This window comes from Hyaena hyaena, unplaced genomic scaffold (genome assembly GCF_003009895.1).
Source record: "Hyaena hyaena isolate Hyena2069 unplaced genomic scaffold, ASM300989v1 scaffold_47, whole genome shotgun sequence".
Lineage (NCBI taxonomy): Eukaryota > Metazoa > Chordata > Mammalia > Carnivora > Hyaenidae > Hyaena > Hyaena hyaena.
Genome location: NW_024080679.1, coordinates 3,603,899 through 3,622,121, shown reverse-complemented (window position 1 = coordinate 3,622,121; position 18,223 = coordinate 3,603,899). Strand labels below are relative to the sequence as shown.

Sequence of the window (18,223 nt, the reverse complement as noted above, 5' to 3'; positions counted from 1 at the left end):
ATACTACTGTGGGCTTATTTCACTCTTAGGAGCTCAGGCCCCCACGTGCCCCAGGAGGTGTGTTGCTCGCTCACTTCTACTGCACCCCTGGGTTTTGGCTCCAACTGTAGCTTGTCACATTCTCAGCTGAATGTCATCTCTGGAACTTGAGTTTCTGTCATTCTCTGTATTAGGCGTTCTCTGTTGCTGTGCGTTCGCTCCAGGTTGAAGATGTGGGTAAAGGGGAGGGTGGGGAGAAGGCCCAGGATGGGAGTCCGGGCAGGCACCGCGGCTTGCCGCCAGTGTTCTCCTTTCAGACTGAGATCTCAGTCTGGGGAGACTAGCTAGAGGGTGTAGGGAACATAGGAGATAAAAACCTGGACACGCCAGCTGAAGATTTTGCAGGTGTGATGGGCGACGGGACCACCTCTCACAGATGGGTCGGATCCCCGTGTGGGGAGCTGGCGGGCCGAGGCTGGGGGGATTGTGTGTAGAACACAGCCAAGGCTGCTGAGCATCTCAGGTCGGGGTTGGGAAGCAGAGCTGGGTCTGGTGGGCCACCAGACACCCAAGGGACGTGGCAGAAATCGTGGTGCTGGACCGGACGTTGGGTGGAGGGGGGGGCGGGGACCAGTGGGAGGAGGACTGAGACCGACACGGGATAACGTTCCCATGAAACATGAAATACTCCTACCCTGTTGGGTGGGGGGTAGAGGGGATTCTACCAGCCACCGGGCCCGGTGTCATGGCGGCGGGCAGGGAGGCAACTCGAAGAGGAGGCTCTTGATTGAGAAGAGCTTGCAGTTCAGAAGCACAAAAGCAATAGCACTTCAGATAGACGCAGTGCAAATTGCCAGAATTTTGATTTCTGCAGAATTTTAAGAATTCAGATGAAAAAAACATTCCCTCCTTGGTGCCAGAGGAAGAAGTTCTGTATGTTCCCTCTTTTGAATGGTGTTTCAGAAATGTGTTCAGATTCGGTTTTAAGATAAATGGGGAGGGTTTATACTACGAGTGTCACTTCGGCAAAAGGACACTTCTGTGCAGCGGAAATGGGAGTAGTTTCCTTTATAGGTCGTCAGCCCTGGGGAACATGGAGTTGGCAAAATACAGTGATTTATTTATTTTTTGATTTTGTGGTATCTAGCATGGTGCTTTCACATAGGAGTTTTTCAACAAGTATTTATTTCATGGTGATCTTCAATAATAAGATGTTTGATAAGACGCGTCTACGATGTTCCTTCTGCTCTGTCATAGTTGGTTAGTAATAACGTTTCATAATTATCCTCGTCCCTTAGACCAACGGGTATTGTAGCTTAGCAAGTTTTTCTTGAAAAAGCGGGAATAGCAAATAGTTATCTCCAAGCTGGGAGACAACACCCCCTACGACCCCACCTAAAATGAGAGGGGATACACTCGAGCCACTGTGGGGTGTGTGTGTGTGTGTGTGTGTGTGTGTGTTCATTTTTCAGGGCTAGTAGTTCACTTGAAGAAACGTTGACATCTACAAAGAAGTGTGACACAGTTGGCGGCCCTTGCCTTCTTTGGACGTGTGCCTTCATGTTGTCTGATGACACAGTGCAGAGGTCAGCACTGTGTAAGTTACGCTGGTGGGGAATTCTCCTGTCCGCTCTCAAAACATCATAAACATTTTGACACACTGAAGGAAAGCGAATTTTGTAGATGAGTGATCTCTATGACCTCAGCTAGGTTACAGTTGGAGAAATCCTACTGTCTGTTATAAATGGGAGCCATTCCTTAAAAGTTGCCTTATGTGCCATGTGATGACAAAGAAGGACTCACAGCCCTACCCCAGGGCACTCCCAGAGCTATTGAGGCAGGACTGTGGAAATTTCGCGAAGTCTGGCTCCCTTCTCTCATCCTTCCTCTGTGTTGCCCAGGTAGGAACACCTACGGCACACTTGTGGCCTGACCCACAGCTCTGCACTTTCTGTAGAATAAGGGCCCTGTTCCCTGGTCGAGTCTCCCACCTGCAGTCCCCTCTGGGTCCTGCGCCCTTACCTCTGGCCTCGCTGGACCGCTGCTCCCATAGTCTGGTATTCTTGTGCACCTGACACGCTCTAGCCCTGTCGTCTGCTGTGCCCCTGTGCCTCCCTTGAGCACCTGATGGACTCGTCTCTGGTTGTCCTTCGGGGCCCATCTTGCTGTCCCCTTCTCCACGGACTCCCCCTCCGCAGAGTGGACTTTCCTCGTGGTGAGTGGCGTGCTGCAGCCCCACGGCGGGAGGCCGGGCTGGGGACAGTAGGGACCTGGAGGCCCTGGAAACTAGGCGGTAAGGATGCGGCTTTGAAGGCAGACCTTGTGCCCTTCAAGATGCCCCAGACCGTGGAAGAAACGTCTAGGGTCGTACAGCTTTATTGCTTCTACCTCTTCTGTGAATACTCAGCAAGAACACATACAAGAAAAATACAAAGAAGGGATTTTCTTGTTCAGGCCCTGAGTTTAAAAGCAAGGGGTTGGCGGTGGTTTTTATGTAGGTGGCGTTAGGGCTTCCCTGACCGCTGTGTTGACGGCATCTACGTGTGTCATGAGGACTTCAGATGCCCATGGATTGTGTGTTCTCATAGATCCTAACATTGTTCTGGATGCTCTAGAAATTAAGATGCTATGAGATGGTCGTTGTTTTTTTCCTCCTCTGTCTTCCTTCTCCCCAATGCGGTGCTGCTGACGTCAGCTCTCTGTTCCCGAGAGGCTGGTTTTCACTGAGTGACAAGCCATGCTCATCTCCCGGGTCATGGAGCCCGGGCACGAGGTATTCAGCAGGTTCTTACTGGGGGCCTGGCTGCTGAGGGCTTGCTTCAGAGGGTCCGCAGGGTGTGGGTGACGGGTGGGCTCTACTGCTCATACCTGCTCACTCTCTCAGCCTCACACACGGCTTCACTCACTGTCTTGCACACCTGTGCTCTCACGGGGGCCAGGGCAAGGGAGGGACAATCCGCCCCATAAGGCAGGGCTGTGTGGTGGGCCAGTGGGGACTGAGCTGGCCTTGGGGCGGCGGGGGGGGGCGGGGGCAGGTAGGAATTTGAAAGGTAGAAGATGCATTGTGGGTAGCTAAGCACAGGCACAGCTGCGAAGGCCAAGAAGTGACAGGGTCCCTTCAGGGAATGGTGACCGGACAGTGGGAGTGAGAGCAGGCCTGGGCGGATGGGTGGGACTGGCTGGCCTGAGGCAGAGGGACAGGCCTGGGGGAGAATCTGTGGTGCGAGGTCGGCCACAATCACGTGGAGTCCTCCTCTTCCCGGGCTTCGAGACCACAGGGCTTGAAATCCTCAGTTAGGGTTCGGCATCTCTACACGTTGCCTGTAACGGTTTCCATAGTTTCTTCTGTTTCTTAGGAGCATTTTCTCCTATGCACCTGAAACAAGGTGTGCCTTATACTTTAAATTCTGCCAGAAAGCTTTGACTTGCATGGTCTAGAGTTTTAGGCTTTAGGTTTGGGGAATTGCCAGCCCTTCGTGCTGACTGGGCCGAGCTTGCCTCTTCCCAATGGGAACTCCTTGGTAGGATCCAGCGTTAGTGTATGACTCCATCTTTGGTATTGTTTTCATCTGCAAGGGTACTTTGTAGCCAACAGCTGTGTCTCTGAAAACACAAGAGAATTATTTTTGAGCAGCCCGTCAGGGTGGTTGGATGGTGAGCCCTTCTGTCTTCTCTAAAGGCTCTTGTCCTTATTGAACACTGACCACTGTTTTACTGCAAATCTAGATTCCACATTGTGGTCTCTTTGTGGTTGCTGTTTAGAACAAAGGACGCTGGTAAGTTCCGATACCAGGTCTGCGCTCCCACTTGCTGTCATGGGTTTATCTTTTATAGGGGAAAAATGGAGTTGATCCGCCCTGAAGGCCCATCAGTCATGGAATGCGGTGTGGCAGGATGGGGATTCTTCTTAGCCTTGCAAAGTTGTTATCAATGTGGTCATTTGCCGCGTGGAAGACTATAGCAGGCAGCGATTAGAGATTTTTCTCCTCTGCAGATTTCACAGTAGCTGTTGAAGGCTCTCATCATCTTCAGACCATTAAGGTCAGTGCTTCGTTACATTTCAGATCAAACCATGGCATCTCAAGAGGCAAACCATTTAGAATTCTTCCCTAACTTACCCAAAAAAACAAAAACAAAAAACACACATAATGACTGTTTTGTTTCCACGACTTATGGCAGGCTCTGTGGCTTTTATTCTGATGGGAAGGAAATGCAGCCATTGTAACTTGTCGTCAGGGATAATATTTTCCTGCCAGCTCTGCGCTAAGTGCTATTTAGAATGTGGAGAAGCTGCTGAATCCTCTCTGGGCCAGCTTGCAGTTGGCAAGCAGGTGCTTTACGCGGGGACCATTCCAAGTGGGAGAAACACTCCAGCCCCACGAACGGCGAGCCGCGAACCTGAAGCAGACGCATGTTTAGTTGAGGTACGACTATGCCCAGACCGAAGGCTCAGCGTTGAGTTGGTGAAGGTCATTATCAGAAACCGAAGGTCAGAGCCTCATGCTTTATCCTCCGCTGCTTCTATATGTGGGCTGTGTGACCTGTTATCTGAAGTTTTCGTGGAGCCGGAGGACCTTAACTTCAGAGTGGATATGTGCTGAAGATCAACGTGCAGGTGGGAAGCGCAAGTGATGAGGGGGCGTCAGTAGTCACCTGGGGTAGCTGCGAGCTGGAGGAGGCTTATGGGAAACTTTGAGAAGCATGAAATAACGGCTGTGCCAGTGAGTGGCTTCCCCGCAACGCCTTAGTTTTATCCAGAAAATGATCCTGGTTTAGTAGGTAGGAGTCTGGCAAAGGCAGGGGGCGGAGCCATGAGAAGGGAGGGGACTTGTCCGATCACCACCCAGAGGAGGACTGGGCTCGAAGTGAAAAGAGACCATCTCAGCGTCCCGGTGGTGCGTGGGGGATCGCGAGCAGCTGGGGACAGTTGTGGGGGTTAGACAGCGTCCCTCCGTCCTGCAGGCGTGGGCGAGACGGACGCGTCGGCCACGCACGTTGCTTCCAGGGCACCAGATGTCGCTCTGTCTCCCTTCAGGCCCCCTGTTGCCTGATGAGGCTCGGGTTCCTGGGCCTGTAAGAGCTTAGGAGACTTTTCTGGAGCCTTGCCCCCACCTCTGTCCCCTCTTCAAGTTGTGTTAACTTCATTTCCCAAATAGGCTCCGCCTCTGGGCCTTTCTTTCTTCATGGGGTGCCTCGAATACAAATACAGACACCTTGTCCTGACTGGCCAGGAGCGGGATCCCCAAGCCCACTGTCTGGATTCCAGCCCTGCCTCTGCCTCTTTCCAGCTGTGTGAACTCTGCCCCGTTTCCTCTCTGGAAAAGAGTAGTGACAGTACCTGTCCTTCGGGGAGACAGAGTGGCACAGGTGGTGGCTGTCGCCATCCTCCTGTCTTTTCACACAAACCCTTCCCCGAATCATTCCTGGAGCCCCACCAAAGGCAACGGATACCCTTTACTCTAGATTCCTCCTCCAGTCCATTCAGGCTGCTCTACCAAAAATACCATAGACTAGGGGGCTTATAAAGCACAAAAATTTATTTCTAATAATTTGAGGCTGGGGAGCCCGAGATTAAGGTGCTGGCAGATTTGGTGCTTGTGGACTCGCCTTGTAAGTTGAAAACTAGCCAAGTTACTCCCATTCCTGGGAGGATTAGTGATCCCCAGCTCAGGTCACGCGTTTGTTTGTTAGGAAGTGCCAAAGCGCCATGCAAGCCGATGTTCTCGGTAGGCGCCGGGTCACTCTCATTAGATTACATGTCCCAATGAATCTTCTTTTCCAGCTTGGACTCTAGTTGGGGTGAGTTTTTTTTTTTCTTCTTCCAGCCCCAAATTGGGGCACATAACATAATGGAGTCAAGTGAACTTATTTGCAGATATTGCCTTTGAACATCTGGGACGTAGTTTTGTCTGTATTCCAGTTATTTTGACTTCATTATACCCCGGTAGCTTGTAAGGAGGCTTGCTTAAGGCCTGCGCCTGTGCTGTCTTACTCATTTTTATTTCCCTGGTAGCTCCTAGCACCGTGCCTTGCTCACAGTAGGCATCTGGAAAATGTTTTTGAATGCACTTATTACTCCTCAGTAATAAATGTTTAGCTGTTTTATGGAAAAACAAGCACGCTTGGGTTCTCATGTAGAAGTATTGAATGTCCGCTGTGGACCAGCCAGTAGCTTCTTTTAGTGCTATTCTCTGGGAGAACAGAATTGTAATATTTCGGGTCACCAAGTGACCATTCAGGACAGTCACATGTTTTGTTTTTGTTTTTTTAAAGATTTCATTTTTAAGTAATCTCCGTACCCAGCAGAGGGTTTGAACTCACAACCCTGAGATCAAGAGTCACATGCTGTACCAACTGAGCCAGCCAGGTGCCTCAGGACATCACATGTTAAAGGGAACATTAATGTATGCATTAAACAAGGCCACCATGTTGCACAGTGCCGGGGGTGTGGGGTCCACGTTGTAATCAGGAGGCCTGCTTAATTGGTTGCTTGGTACTTTGAAAGAGTTGGAGAATCCAACCTGGGCATCAGGAGTAGACCCTGAGTCCTGGAAGGTGGCCCCGTTAGAGTTGTGTGACTTTGGGATGGCTTGAGTGGTTATGTTAGTGCCCATACACGATGGAGAAAAAGCTCTTGAAGTACAACTGGTCTCCCCTAAGAGTGGTAATATTCCTTATCTGCTGCTTGATATTTTGCCTGTCATAGAAAATAATCTGAGATAGCTTATAATGAAAGTATAGGCCAAATAAAATGAGAATGATTGATGGACTTAGGAAGGAAGGGACATATAAAATGGATTTGAGGTGGCCACCAGGACAGAGAGAGCAGCATGCTGGGGTGACACGTCCTCAGGCATGGAAGGGTCCATGGCCTGTAGGCCACCCTGGGTTTTGGGAATAGGCATTGGAGTCTTTGACCAGCCTACACCTGGGCACTGGGGGTAGGGCCCGTTTTTGGGCCAGTGGAGTCATCAAGGCCCCTTAGCATCCTGGCTGATTCTGAAATTCCTCTTGGAAAGCTGAGGGTTATATGTTATAGACATATAGCTTCCCAAAGCCAGTTTTCCCGCAGGCCAGAGTAAGGAGGGAGGATAATGAAAATGATCTGGCATTCGATTGTGAGAGCTAATTGGTGGTCAAGGGACTTTGCCAAGGTGATACTGTTGAACAGACGCCAACGATCTTTCCACGCCAGCCCGTTATCTTAAACCCAGGTTTTATGGGTAGGACTTGGGAACCCTTGGGAACCCCTCCCCCACTAAGAATGTTGCCTGGCACTCTCGTCCTGAGTACCTCTCTGTCCAGGCCCATTGGAGCTTAGCTGAACTATTCCAGATCTCTCCTCTGGGGAAGAGATTTTGGCCCTTTGATGAACCAGACTCTCCCTGGTGGTGGGAAAGGCCTAGAACAGAACCCTGGTTTCCAGCTTACATTCGAATCCCGAATGGGGGTACTTTCCTCTCCCCCCCCCCCCCCCCCCCCCCCCCTTGCTGACATGGGAGTTGAGGCAAGTGGATGTTGGAGTAGGAAGCTCTTATCAGGGTGAAAAACACAAACCACTGAGTTTAGACCTAGGATGTTTAGCTATGGCTTCAAAAAAATGCCAGCCAGGAATGCACATCTGATGCTTTTAGAGGAAATTTAAATTTTTAGCAGGTTAGAGCCAACCAAGAAGAAGAAATATATTAAGGAGACTTGGATAAGGGGACTCCAACATGCCCGGTTGTAAAAGGAGCAAGACTTCTCAGTGGGTTCAGCGTGCCCCAGCTGTGTTTCTCTCCCTGCGTTGTCCTCCTTAGGGTCTGTGAACGGCTCAACTTAGAACAAGGCTTTTGCAATCTGTGCCGTGTGAATACGGTTTTTGTTCTGTTGGTTTAATTTGCATTTGGTGTCTGGAGTGCCTGGTCATGGAAAGAGCCAGTGCTTTGTTTTGGGTAATGAGGGCCGAGGTTTCAAATCTCTGTTTCTCAGTTTACCCAGTGTCAAGTGTTATTTGAGTAACAAGCTTGCTCCTTGCTCTGAGGCCCTGCAGAGTTTCCATTTACAAATTAGATTTTTGCATACTCCCAAATCGATAGATTACAGGCTGATAACCCTGAAAGAGGAAACTATATTTGCAAATGGAAATTTCAGACCCTGTTACATGCATTTTCATTCCAGGGCAGATGTCTTTTTTCAACCTCTTCGGATGCTTGTTTCTGCCCTTGTGAATTGCTTCATCGCAGGGGTCAGTGATAAACCAGGAGAAAGGGAGGAGCCAGTGTGGAAGACTTGCTGTTGAATGGGATCGCGTTGGGTGCTTCTTGGAAAGTGGGTGAATTATTCATGATGAAATGAATGGGGGTATTATTTTAAACTGGTGTAGAAGCAAACGGTTAACCCATTTAGTAAGCTGGTGGTGTTGATCAGTCTGTCCGGAAGCTTTAGAGCCTTATGAGATATGCTCCTTGTCGGTTGTGGTTTTTTGTTTCTTTGTTTTTGTTTTAATGTATCTACTTCAGTAACTCCAAGCCTATCTGATTTTATCCTTTTCTCTGTTTTTCTTTTCCTAAACATTTTTTTTTCAAATTTCCAGTAATTCATGTTGAAATAGGATCATGTAGACAGTTCCTCTTCCCGTCTCATTGCTGCTGACGTCCTAAATGGCATTCCTCTTGTGTGAGAGGCAGTCAACACCAAGGCAAGGTTGAGCGCCTGGAGAACTGTGGTCTATTTATAGAGGCATAGGTCCTAGGTGATCTGACTTGAAGAAAAAAAAAATCCAGCTAGTGTTAACGGCTCAGCCACCTGAAGCTTTTTATTTTACACCCCGATCAGAACCAGAAAGTGAACACAATTGGCCCCTGAAAATAGGACAAAATCCCTTACACTAAACATTGTGCATTTTCTTTCAGAGAAGTCTCTGGGCTCTCTCGTAGGACCAGTTTTGACGTCATTTTGTTTTCCTTCTTAGAAAGGTGAAATGTAAAATAAAATGTGTAAAACTGCTAAACATTTGATCCTTTAGCAGTTGCTGTTTCTGAGCTGCTCAGCCCGGTTTGCACGCTCATATCCAGTTCATGATTTGGTGTCTGAGATCACAGGGAATAAGAAGAGTTGGGGGGAGGGGCTGTCCTGGCTTGTCACGTAGTAGGTGCTCAGCCACTGTGTACCCAGAACAAGGCGAATAGAATGGAGGGCCGCTGCACCTTGCATGTTTCTTTACCCGTGTAGCAAGCACGGTGTCACTGATACATTGCAATGCTACTTCTCAAGCTGTTTACTATATTTAGTAATATATGTGTTGTTCATATACGTGTCCATATATGCAGGCAGCCCTCACTTTGCAAAGTGCTAATATGGATGAATTTCAGTGACCATCCTTTTAAAAATACCAGTCCCCCAACAACACAGTTCAAATTTCAATTACTCCCTGGGTGTTAGCTGTGATTGCCTAAAGTACACAAACTCTGTGGTGTCAGTCCACGAGTTGCAACATATGTAGCAGATGCACACTGTGATCAGTAACCAGTCACACCGCTTCTTTCAAAGTCTGTCAGTGATTGGCCGTTATACATGTCATTCTGTGCATGCATATGTGGTAGAGCATGTAGTTCGGTTGCCTTCTCCTCTTCCAACAGTAAATTGATAGGAGGTTTTATAAAATTATCACAGATTGAGAGGGAATTGGCCAACAGAGGTGAATGTGCATTACAGAAGTTAAAAATGTTGAAAGTGACATTCATAACCTACATGGAGTTTATAGGAGAAATAGCTTTCTGTTTCTTACTGAGAACGTTGCTATTCAGCCACCGGTGGAGGGACTAGGCAGCCTGGGGAAGGTGAGGGAGGTGAACTATCCATGTAAACAAGGAAAGCGGTTGTGAAGAAGGGAGTAAAGATACCCGAGAGGAAGTGAAGCTTCCAAACCAAAGTTCACGTTAAAAGAACTCTCAGATCTATCTTCCAACATAGAAAGTGCAAAAGATAAAATAAGTATGTTCAGTGTTAGGAAGGACCGTGCAGCAGTATTCATGATAGCCGACAGGTGGTGACAGCAGCCCAGGTGTCCGTCCATAGATGATGGGATAAACCAGTCATGATCTATAAATTAAATTGGAATATTGCATGGTCGTAAAAAGAATGAAGTACGAGTATGTGGTTCGGCATGAGTGAGCCTGGGAAACATGATGCTCAGTTAGAGAAGTCAGGTGTAAAAGATCATGTGTTGCATGATTCCATTTATATGAAATGTCTGGAGGAGCTCAATCCAGAGAGCTAGAATACAGATTGGTGGTTTTCATGGTGGGCTGGGGAGGGTGGAGTCACTGGTTAATGGGTTCAGGGTTTCCTTTTGGGGTGCTGAAAATACTTAAGAACTAGACAAGAGGTGCTGGTTACACTGCCTCTGAATTCTTCAAAGTGTTTACTTTTACCTGAAACCGTAAAAACCCTAGAATACAGCATAGGCAGTCATTTCTCTGACATCAGCCATAGCAACATTTTTCTGGATATGTCTCCCGAGGCAAGGGAAATTAAAAAAATCAACTATTGGATGCTTTGAAATAAAAAGTTTCTGCACAGCAAAGGAAACACTGAACTAAAAGTCTACTGAATGGGAGAAGATCTTTGCAAGTGATGTATCCAGTAAAGGGTTAGTATCAAAATTAGATAAAGAACTTCTACAACTCAACACTCCAAAAGCAAATAATCCAATTAAAAAATGGGCAGAAGACATGAATACACATTTAGCCAAAGAAGACTTACAGGTAGCCAATGTCACTCGTCACCAAGGAAATGCAAATCAAAAACTACAATGAGGTAACCCCTCGCTCCGTCAGAATAGCTAAAATCAAAAACACAAGAAACGTGTTGGTGAGGATGTCTGGAAAGGGGACCCCTCTTGTACTATTGGTGGGAATGCAAACTGGGGCAGCCAGTATGGAAAATAGGAAGGAGGTTCCTCAGTTAAAAATAGAACAGCTCTATAATCCAGCAATTGCACTAGTGGGTATTTACCCAAGAAAATGCAGAAACACTGATTCACAGGGATACATGCACCATTAATACGTATAGCAGCACTGTTTATAGTAGCCAAATTATGGAAATAGCCCAGCTGTGTCCATCAACTGATGAATGGATTAAGAAGATGGGGTGTGTCAGGGTGCCTGGGTGGCTCAGTCGGTTAAGTGTCTGACTTCAGCTCAGGTCATGATCTCATGGTTCTTGGGTTCGAGCCCCATGTCAGGCTCTGTACTGACAGCCAGCTCAGAGCCTGGAACCTGTTTCAGATTCTGTATCTCCCTCTCTCTCTGACCCTCCCCTGCTCTCTCTCTCTCTCTCTCTCTGTCAGAAATAAACAAAACATTAAAAAGAAGAAAAGATGTGTGTATTTATACAGTGGAATATTATTTAGCCATAAAAAATAATGAATTCTTGTCATTTGCAACAACATGGACAGAACTAGAGGGTAGAATGCTAAGTGAAATAAGTCAAAGACCAGCACTGTATGATTTCACTCATATGTGGGATTTAAGAAAAAGGAAAGAGAAATGAAGACTCAAATATAGAGAACAAACAGATGGTTACCAGAGGGGAGGTTGGTTGGGGGAGGGGGATGGGTGAAATGTGTGATGGGGATGAAAGAGGGCACTTGTGTGATGAACACCAGGTATTGTATGGAAGTGTCGAATCTCAATACTATACGCCTGAAACTAAGATTATACTGTATGTTAACTCATTAAAATGAACACAAAAGTAAACATTTTAATCTGTTTATTGTTTGAATTTCACCTCAAAGTATATGACAATTTTCAAAGGTAAAGATGCTTTCTTTGTATTGTAAATTATGCTTCAAGAAGGCCGCACTTTTAAACTACTGATTTTTTTTAACAAAGAAACACTTTAATTTCTAATGTTCTAAATGACATCGTACTTAAATATTAGCTTAATTATTTTTTTCTTTTCCCTGTACATTTAGAATGTTTTGACAAACCTTTAAGGGTCACAAGACAATGGCAGCTTTCCCTGATAATTACCAGGATCACTTAGCACAGTTTCATCTTCTGTGGTCATGTTTTTCAAGTTTATTCATTTATTTATTTTGAGAGCGAGTGAGCAGGGGAGGGGCAGAGAGAGTGGGAGAGAGAATCCCAAGCAGGCCCCATTGCTGTAAGTGCAGAGCTTGATGTGGGGCTTGAACACACAAACTGTAAGACCATGACCATAGTTGAAACCAAAGATGCTTAACCAGCTGAGCCACCAGACACAGCTTGTGTGACCATTTTTATAGTTTCCTCCTCCTGTGAACAATTGAGGACTGCCTGTCCACGTATTTTACCATGTGTGCACGTATATGTAATGTTTGTACGTCTTCGTAACAGCACGTTGTTACAGTATACACCATTCACCCTTCCAGCAAGAATCCCGAGATGTGACTTCTATAGCATGCATGTTTTCACATGGCGCTTTTTGGAAGGAAAATATATGAAAGCCAGCCCCCAAGAAATTACCCAGGTCATAGTCTGTGATGTCGGCCGTGCTCGTAAAGCATGCACTTTGCCTTTTCCAGGGCCAGCCTTCCAGAGAGTTTAGATTTCAGGAGCTGTCTTGAAAAAGAAAATTCTAGAATACTCAGCAAGTACTGATGGCAGCAGCCGGCAGTGGGGCGAAGTCCATTTTGCCATGCAGAAGGAAAACCCTTCTTAGGTTGGGTGTTGATGAGTGTCCAGCGAAAGAGGCCTGATCCCGGGTGTCAGGTGGCCCTGACCTGGCCACACCCCTGTGTGGGGGCGTTCCTGCTGCAGAGGTGGCCCTCGGCCCTCGGGACCCTGTCCAGATCAGCTTGCAGACTGGGAGCCCGAGTCTAGAACGGCAGATGGAATTTCCCCCAGGGTTGTGGAAGTCCCTTTCTGTACCCATTCTGCAGCCTTGCCTCCAACTCCAGGTTTTTAAAATCCTACCAGAAGCCTGATGTATCTGTAGGCACTGGAGATCATTGTGAATCTGTCACCGTGTGGAAAGATTACAACAGCAAACCCCGAAGACTGCTGCTCTTGGGGGAGGTCACAGCCCCCTGCTCTTCAGTCTCTTAAGTGCCAGGGATTTGCGGGTTTAAGGGAGCGCAAGACCCAGACCCTGTGCTCTGGGGTGGCGGAGTGTGACGTAGGGGTCACCGGCCGGATGGCCTGTCCTCCCCCTTCTCAGGTGAGATGTGACTTGGGGCTAATGAAGGACCCTGCTTACAGTGTGGTTACAAGGATTAAACGATGTAACGGATGTGAAGGGCTGAGAGCAGTGCCCGGGAGGCGGGAAGTGTTTTTAAACAAAATTCTTATCCTCGAACTAAAGCGCATTAAAATTCCTGGGCACATTTCACCCTCCACGATCTTGCAGAGGAGGGGCCACAGCTGTTGCGCGTTGAGCATCATCTCAGCCGTGTGGCAGAAGTCACACTGCTGGCAAGGGGCTGAGGCAGAGTCTGAACTTGGCCCCAAACCCTTCACTCTCGGCTTCCTGACTGACCTGGCAGGAGGAGATTGAGAAGTGTGTTTGCCCCTTTGGCTGCCTTGGGAAAGGACCGCGGCCTGGCCACTGAAACAAGGGACCTTTATTTCTCACAGATCTGGAAGTCCAAGATGAAGGTGTCCGGAGGGTGGGTGCCTTCTGAGGCCATCTCGTTGGCGAGTGGACACCGTCTTCTCCCCAAGTGCTCACATGATCTCCTGTGTACCTGTGTCCAGATTTCCTCCTCTTTTTTATTAATGTTTGTTTATTTTGAGAGAGAGAGAGAGAGTGAGTGGAGGAGAGATGGAGAAGGAGACACAGAATCCAAAGCAGGCTTCAGACTCTGAGCTGTCAGCACTGGAGCCCATGAACTGTGATATCATGACCTGAGCTGAAGTCCGGCATTTAACTGAGACACCCCTGCTTTCCTCCTCTTATAAGAACACCAGTCATGTTGGATTAGGGCCACCCTAAGGACTTCATTTTAACATAATCTCTTCTTTATTTTTTTTTTATCAAAAAACTTTTTTTAAATGTTTATTTATTATTGAGACAGAGAGAAACAGAGCATGAGCGGGGGAGGGGCAGAGAGAGAGAGGGAGACACAGAATCCAAAGCAGGCTCCAGGCTCTGAGCTGTCAGCACAGCTCTGACGCGGGGCTCGAACCCACAAACCGTGAGATCGTGACCTGAGCCGAAGTCGGACTCTTAACCATCTGAGCCACCCAGGCGGCCCCATAATCATGTCTTTAAAGAGCCTGGGTTCACATACAGTCACGTTCTGAGATGCGGGGGGTTAGTTAGGACTTGAGCACGCGAATTTTTGGGAAACACAACTCAGCCTGTAACAGGAGAGATTAGTAGTAAGAACAGAGGGGTCAGATACCCGTATCAGGAATTGGAGTGAGGGCACGGTCGACAGCTTGGAACTGAAGCAGATGGTTGGTCTAGGTGATTTTTGAGTTTTGATTTCAGGCATGGTTTTCAAAGGACAAAGAGGAGTGGACTTTGTGTGTGGTGAGGAGCGCGTCCGCAGAACACAGTGATCTGGGGTGAGCCGAGTGGGGGTCTGCAGGCACTCTGGGTGAATGGGAAGAGGCACCGGTGGCTGATTGCATGGTAAACGTTGGCCTGAGAAATCTGCATTTTATTTTGATAGGCATTTGTGTCCTTTATTGAGCAAGTATTTATGGAGCACCTCACATGTAGGCTCATAGTACAGCTCTCGTCAGCGGGGAGAGAATTTGGGTCTCTACGTAGATCCCCCAAGGTTGCTTCTGACAGCAAAATTGTTTGGGTCTATGGTTGTAGAGAAACAGATTATGTAAATGTTCTGAAATTAAATTTCTTAAGTATGCCTTAATTTTATTAACAAGTGTTATTTTTTTAATTCTTTTTTAAAAAAATTTTTAAGGATTTTTATTTATTTCTGAGGGGGAGAGAGAGAGAGAGAGAGAGAGAGAGAGAGAGAATCTGAAACAGGCTCCAGGCTCCGAGCTAGCTGTCAGCACAGAACCAGACACGGGGCTCGAACCCATGAACCGTGAGATCATGACCTGAGCTGAAGTCGGACACCTAACCGCCTGAGCCACCCAGGTGCCCCTAACACATGTTATTTTAATCAGCAAATTGTGGAGTTGTAGAGATTAACTTTTTTTTTAAATTTTTTAATGTCTTATTTATTTCTGAGAGAGAGAGAGAGAGAGGCAGCGTGAACAGGGGAGGGTCAGAGAGAGAGGGAGACACAGAATCTGAAACAGGCTCCAGGCTCTGAGCTGGCTGTCAGCACAGAGCCCGACACGGGGCTTGAACCTACAAGCAGTGAGATCATGACCTGAGCTGAAGTCCGACGCTTAACCGACTGAGCCACCCAGACGCCCCCGTAGAGATTAACTTTAGAGCTGAGACTGCCTGGGCTTACATCCTGGCTTTGCCCCTCATCACCTTCATCAGATTATCGTGTGACATGAATGGACCGAGCTCCAATTTTCTCAGCCTTGAGGAGTGGATAATTATACACATCTCACTGGGTTGATGGAGAGCGTGCATATACAGTAGTGCATGGAAGGTTCTAGCACCGTGTCTTTCCTTGGTGAGGGCTCATAACAGTATTCGCAGGAGGGTATCGCTAGGCAAATTGGGGGTCTTTTAAAAAGATTTTTTTAATAGAGGAAACTAAGTAGCAGTGAACTTTGGATTAATTCATTCATTCATCAACAGCAACGAAGTGTGAGCACCAGCCAGCAATTAGAGTAGAAAAGGGGTAGAAAGGAGTAGAAAAGAGCAAGGCCCCAGCCCTCCGTGAGCTTCCGGCCGTGTGGGCCAGACCAGGAGGAGGTGCCGCTGGCGGGGATGTTGGAAAGGGCTGCCTTAGGAGAGAGGAGTTTTGTAGGGAGCGAGCACTTGCATTAAAATTTGACTTCCTGAGAAATTCATCACCCAGAAGAGTGGAAAAGTTATTTCCATAGAGGCAGGCGCAGGAGGAATCTGGAGGGTGCATGGCATGGCTAGAAAATAGCGCAGGAAAGAGTCTGACACAGGGGTGAGGAGTGCAGGAAGACCCCACACGAAAGGGAGGGCCCGGCTCACGGGCAGAGAGGGGAGCCACTGAGGACTTTGCAGTTGGGAAGTGACATGGGGATGTTTGCAATTGAGGAGGACTCACCCGGTGGACGGCTGGCCGTGTGGAGGATGATTTGGTGAGGAGGCAACGTGGAGACCCAGGAGGAGTCTTAGCAAGGCTTTTCAGTGATCCAGATGAGCTCGAGATCTTGAACTTGGGCTGCAGTAGCCTGGAGGAGAGGACCGATTCCAGAACCGTTGGAGGAGCTGGTATCGGGATGGATGTGGCTGGGGTGGGGACGGCTGGGTTCTTAGCTCGAGTGGGTGGGTGGGTGACGGTGCCTTTCATACGGATGCTGGGTGCGTGGGGCAGGTGAGCAGATGCTGGGATTGTAGACTGGTTGAGTTGGAGACATCAGGGGACAGCACAAGTTTTCCTTTCCCATAGGTAGGTAGCTGGCCCTCCTCTGGGTTTGGAAGCATCTGCGTATGGAAAGACAGTGAGTGTGACTGCCTGTCTCTTCAAGGCTTGGCCCCGAGGAGTAGAGTTTGAGATTTGATGTCTTTGGTAGTGGTTACGATTGCTCACAAATATTTGGACCTTTCCTCTTCGGGATAGATGGTGGAATTACATCTCCCTGCCCCAGTGAGGTCCGATGTGGTCATGTGCCACCTGGAGATGAATTAGAAGACGAGCAGGTGAGACTCCTGTTGATGTCGAGCCAAGACAACACTCAGCCGGGTGCTCTCGGCTGTGTCCCGCAGGGCCGCCCGGCTGTGTGGTGGGCCTGGGTCCCCGAGTGAGGTCTGCACCTCAGTGCCGCAGAACAGACTCGAGTGGACACCAGATGGCCCCGCACTGAGGAAGAAACCTTTGCTATAGGCTTCTGAGATGCTGAGATGTCAGTGGTGGCTTTCTACCATCGCCTGACCCCCTCCCAACTCCAGTAGTTTTACAAGCAGCTCAACCTCGCTGACTGTCCTTTTCTTGACTGTAAATCAGTCTCGAATGGACTTTTTGGCCAGTATGTGCCTGTTGTTCGTGTGAACACACACACATGTAAATACAGCTGCAACCAAAAGCATTTCTGTGTCATCGTTATTTTCTTCACCCGTATTTTTAAATGAATCAAAGGTCAGAAACTCACGTGCTCTTTTTAAAAAACAGATTTATAGAGAGAGAATTCACTTCCCATACGGTTCATCCATTGAACGCGTACAGTTCTGTGGCTTTAAGTAGATTCACAGATCGGTGAATTCACATCACCGCAGTTTTACGGCATTTCCATTACCCCCCAACAGATAACCCCACTCCCCAGTCCTCCCACACACTCCCTCCCCAGCCGCAGACAACCTGTAATCTGCTCCGTATGGATCTGTGTCTTCTGGATGTTTCCTATACATGGAGTCTTGGAATGTATGGTCCTTCATGACTGGCATCTTCCACTTAGTATAATGTTTCCAAGGCTCATCCGTGTGTAGCCTGCATCACTGTTTCTTATGCTGTCAAAATGTATTCTGTGCTATGGAATATGGCGTATTGTAAAACCATATGGTTTCTAAAGATGGAAGCAACCCTGACCCCTCTAGTCGGGTGTCTACTCATCACGTGATGGACATGCGGGTTGTTTCCATTTCCTGTCTGTCACGAATAGCGCTGCTGTGAACATCCGTAGAGTCATGTATAGTCTTCTCCACGTTACTCTGTGAATGTGTTTTCATTTCTGTTGGGTTTATACCTCTGGGTGGAATTGCTGGGTCTTATGCTGACTCTACATTGAACTGTTCGAAGAAGCGCCGGGCTGGTTTACCTCATTTCACGTTCCCGCCAGCAGCGGGTAAGCGGGCCGTTTCTGCGTGTCCCCACCAACACTTGTTACTGTCTGCCTGTGATTGTAGCCATCCTGGTGAGTGTCCCTGCATTGTGTAACATGAGACTTAGATGTCACAGTCCCACCTTCCTGTCTTCACTCCTGCTTTTTATTGGCAGCTCATGCTCTTGTTACTTTGTGTTGACTTATTAGTGTTGTCTGAGTATCTGTTTCATAGGGATATGCTTGTCTCCTGTTGACAGACCTACATTCTCACTTTAAAATGCGGTACTTTGGGGGAGGCCTGGCTGGCTCAGTCAGTGAGGCGTCTGCCTTGGCCTCGGGTCATGATCTCGTGGTTTGTGAGTTCGAGCCCCTCGTTGGGC

General features: G+C 48.0%; 1 protein-coding gene across 4 annotated transcripts in view; it reads left to right on the top strand.

Moving 5' to 3' along the window:
• The window catches only part of NEDD4L (NEDD4 like E3 ubiquitin protein ligase), a 338,691-nt gene that overhangs the window by 42,049 nt on the left and 278,419 nt on the right, over positions 1-18,223 (top strand). The gene's annotated exons all lie outside the window — the stretch shown is intronic.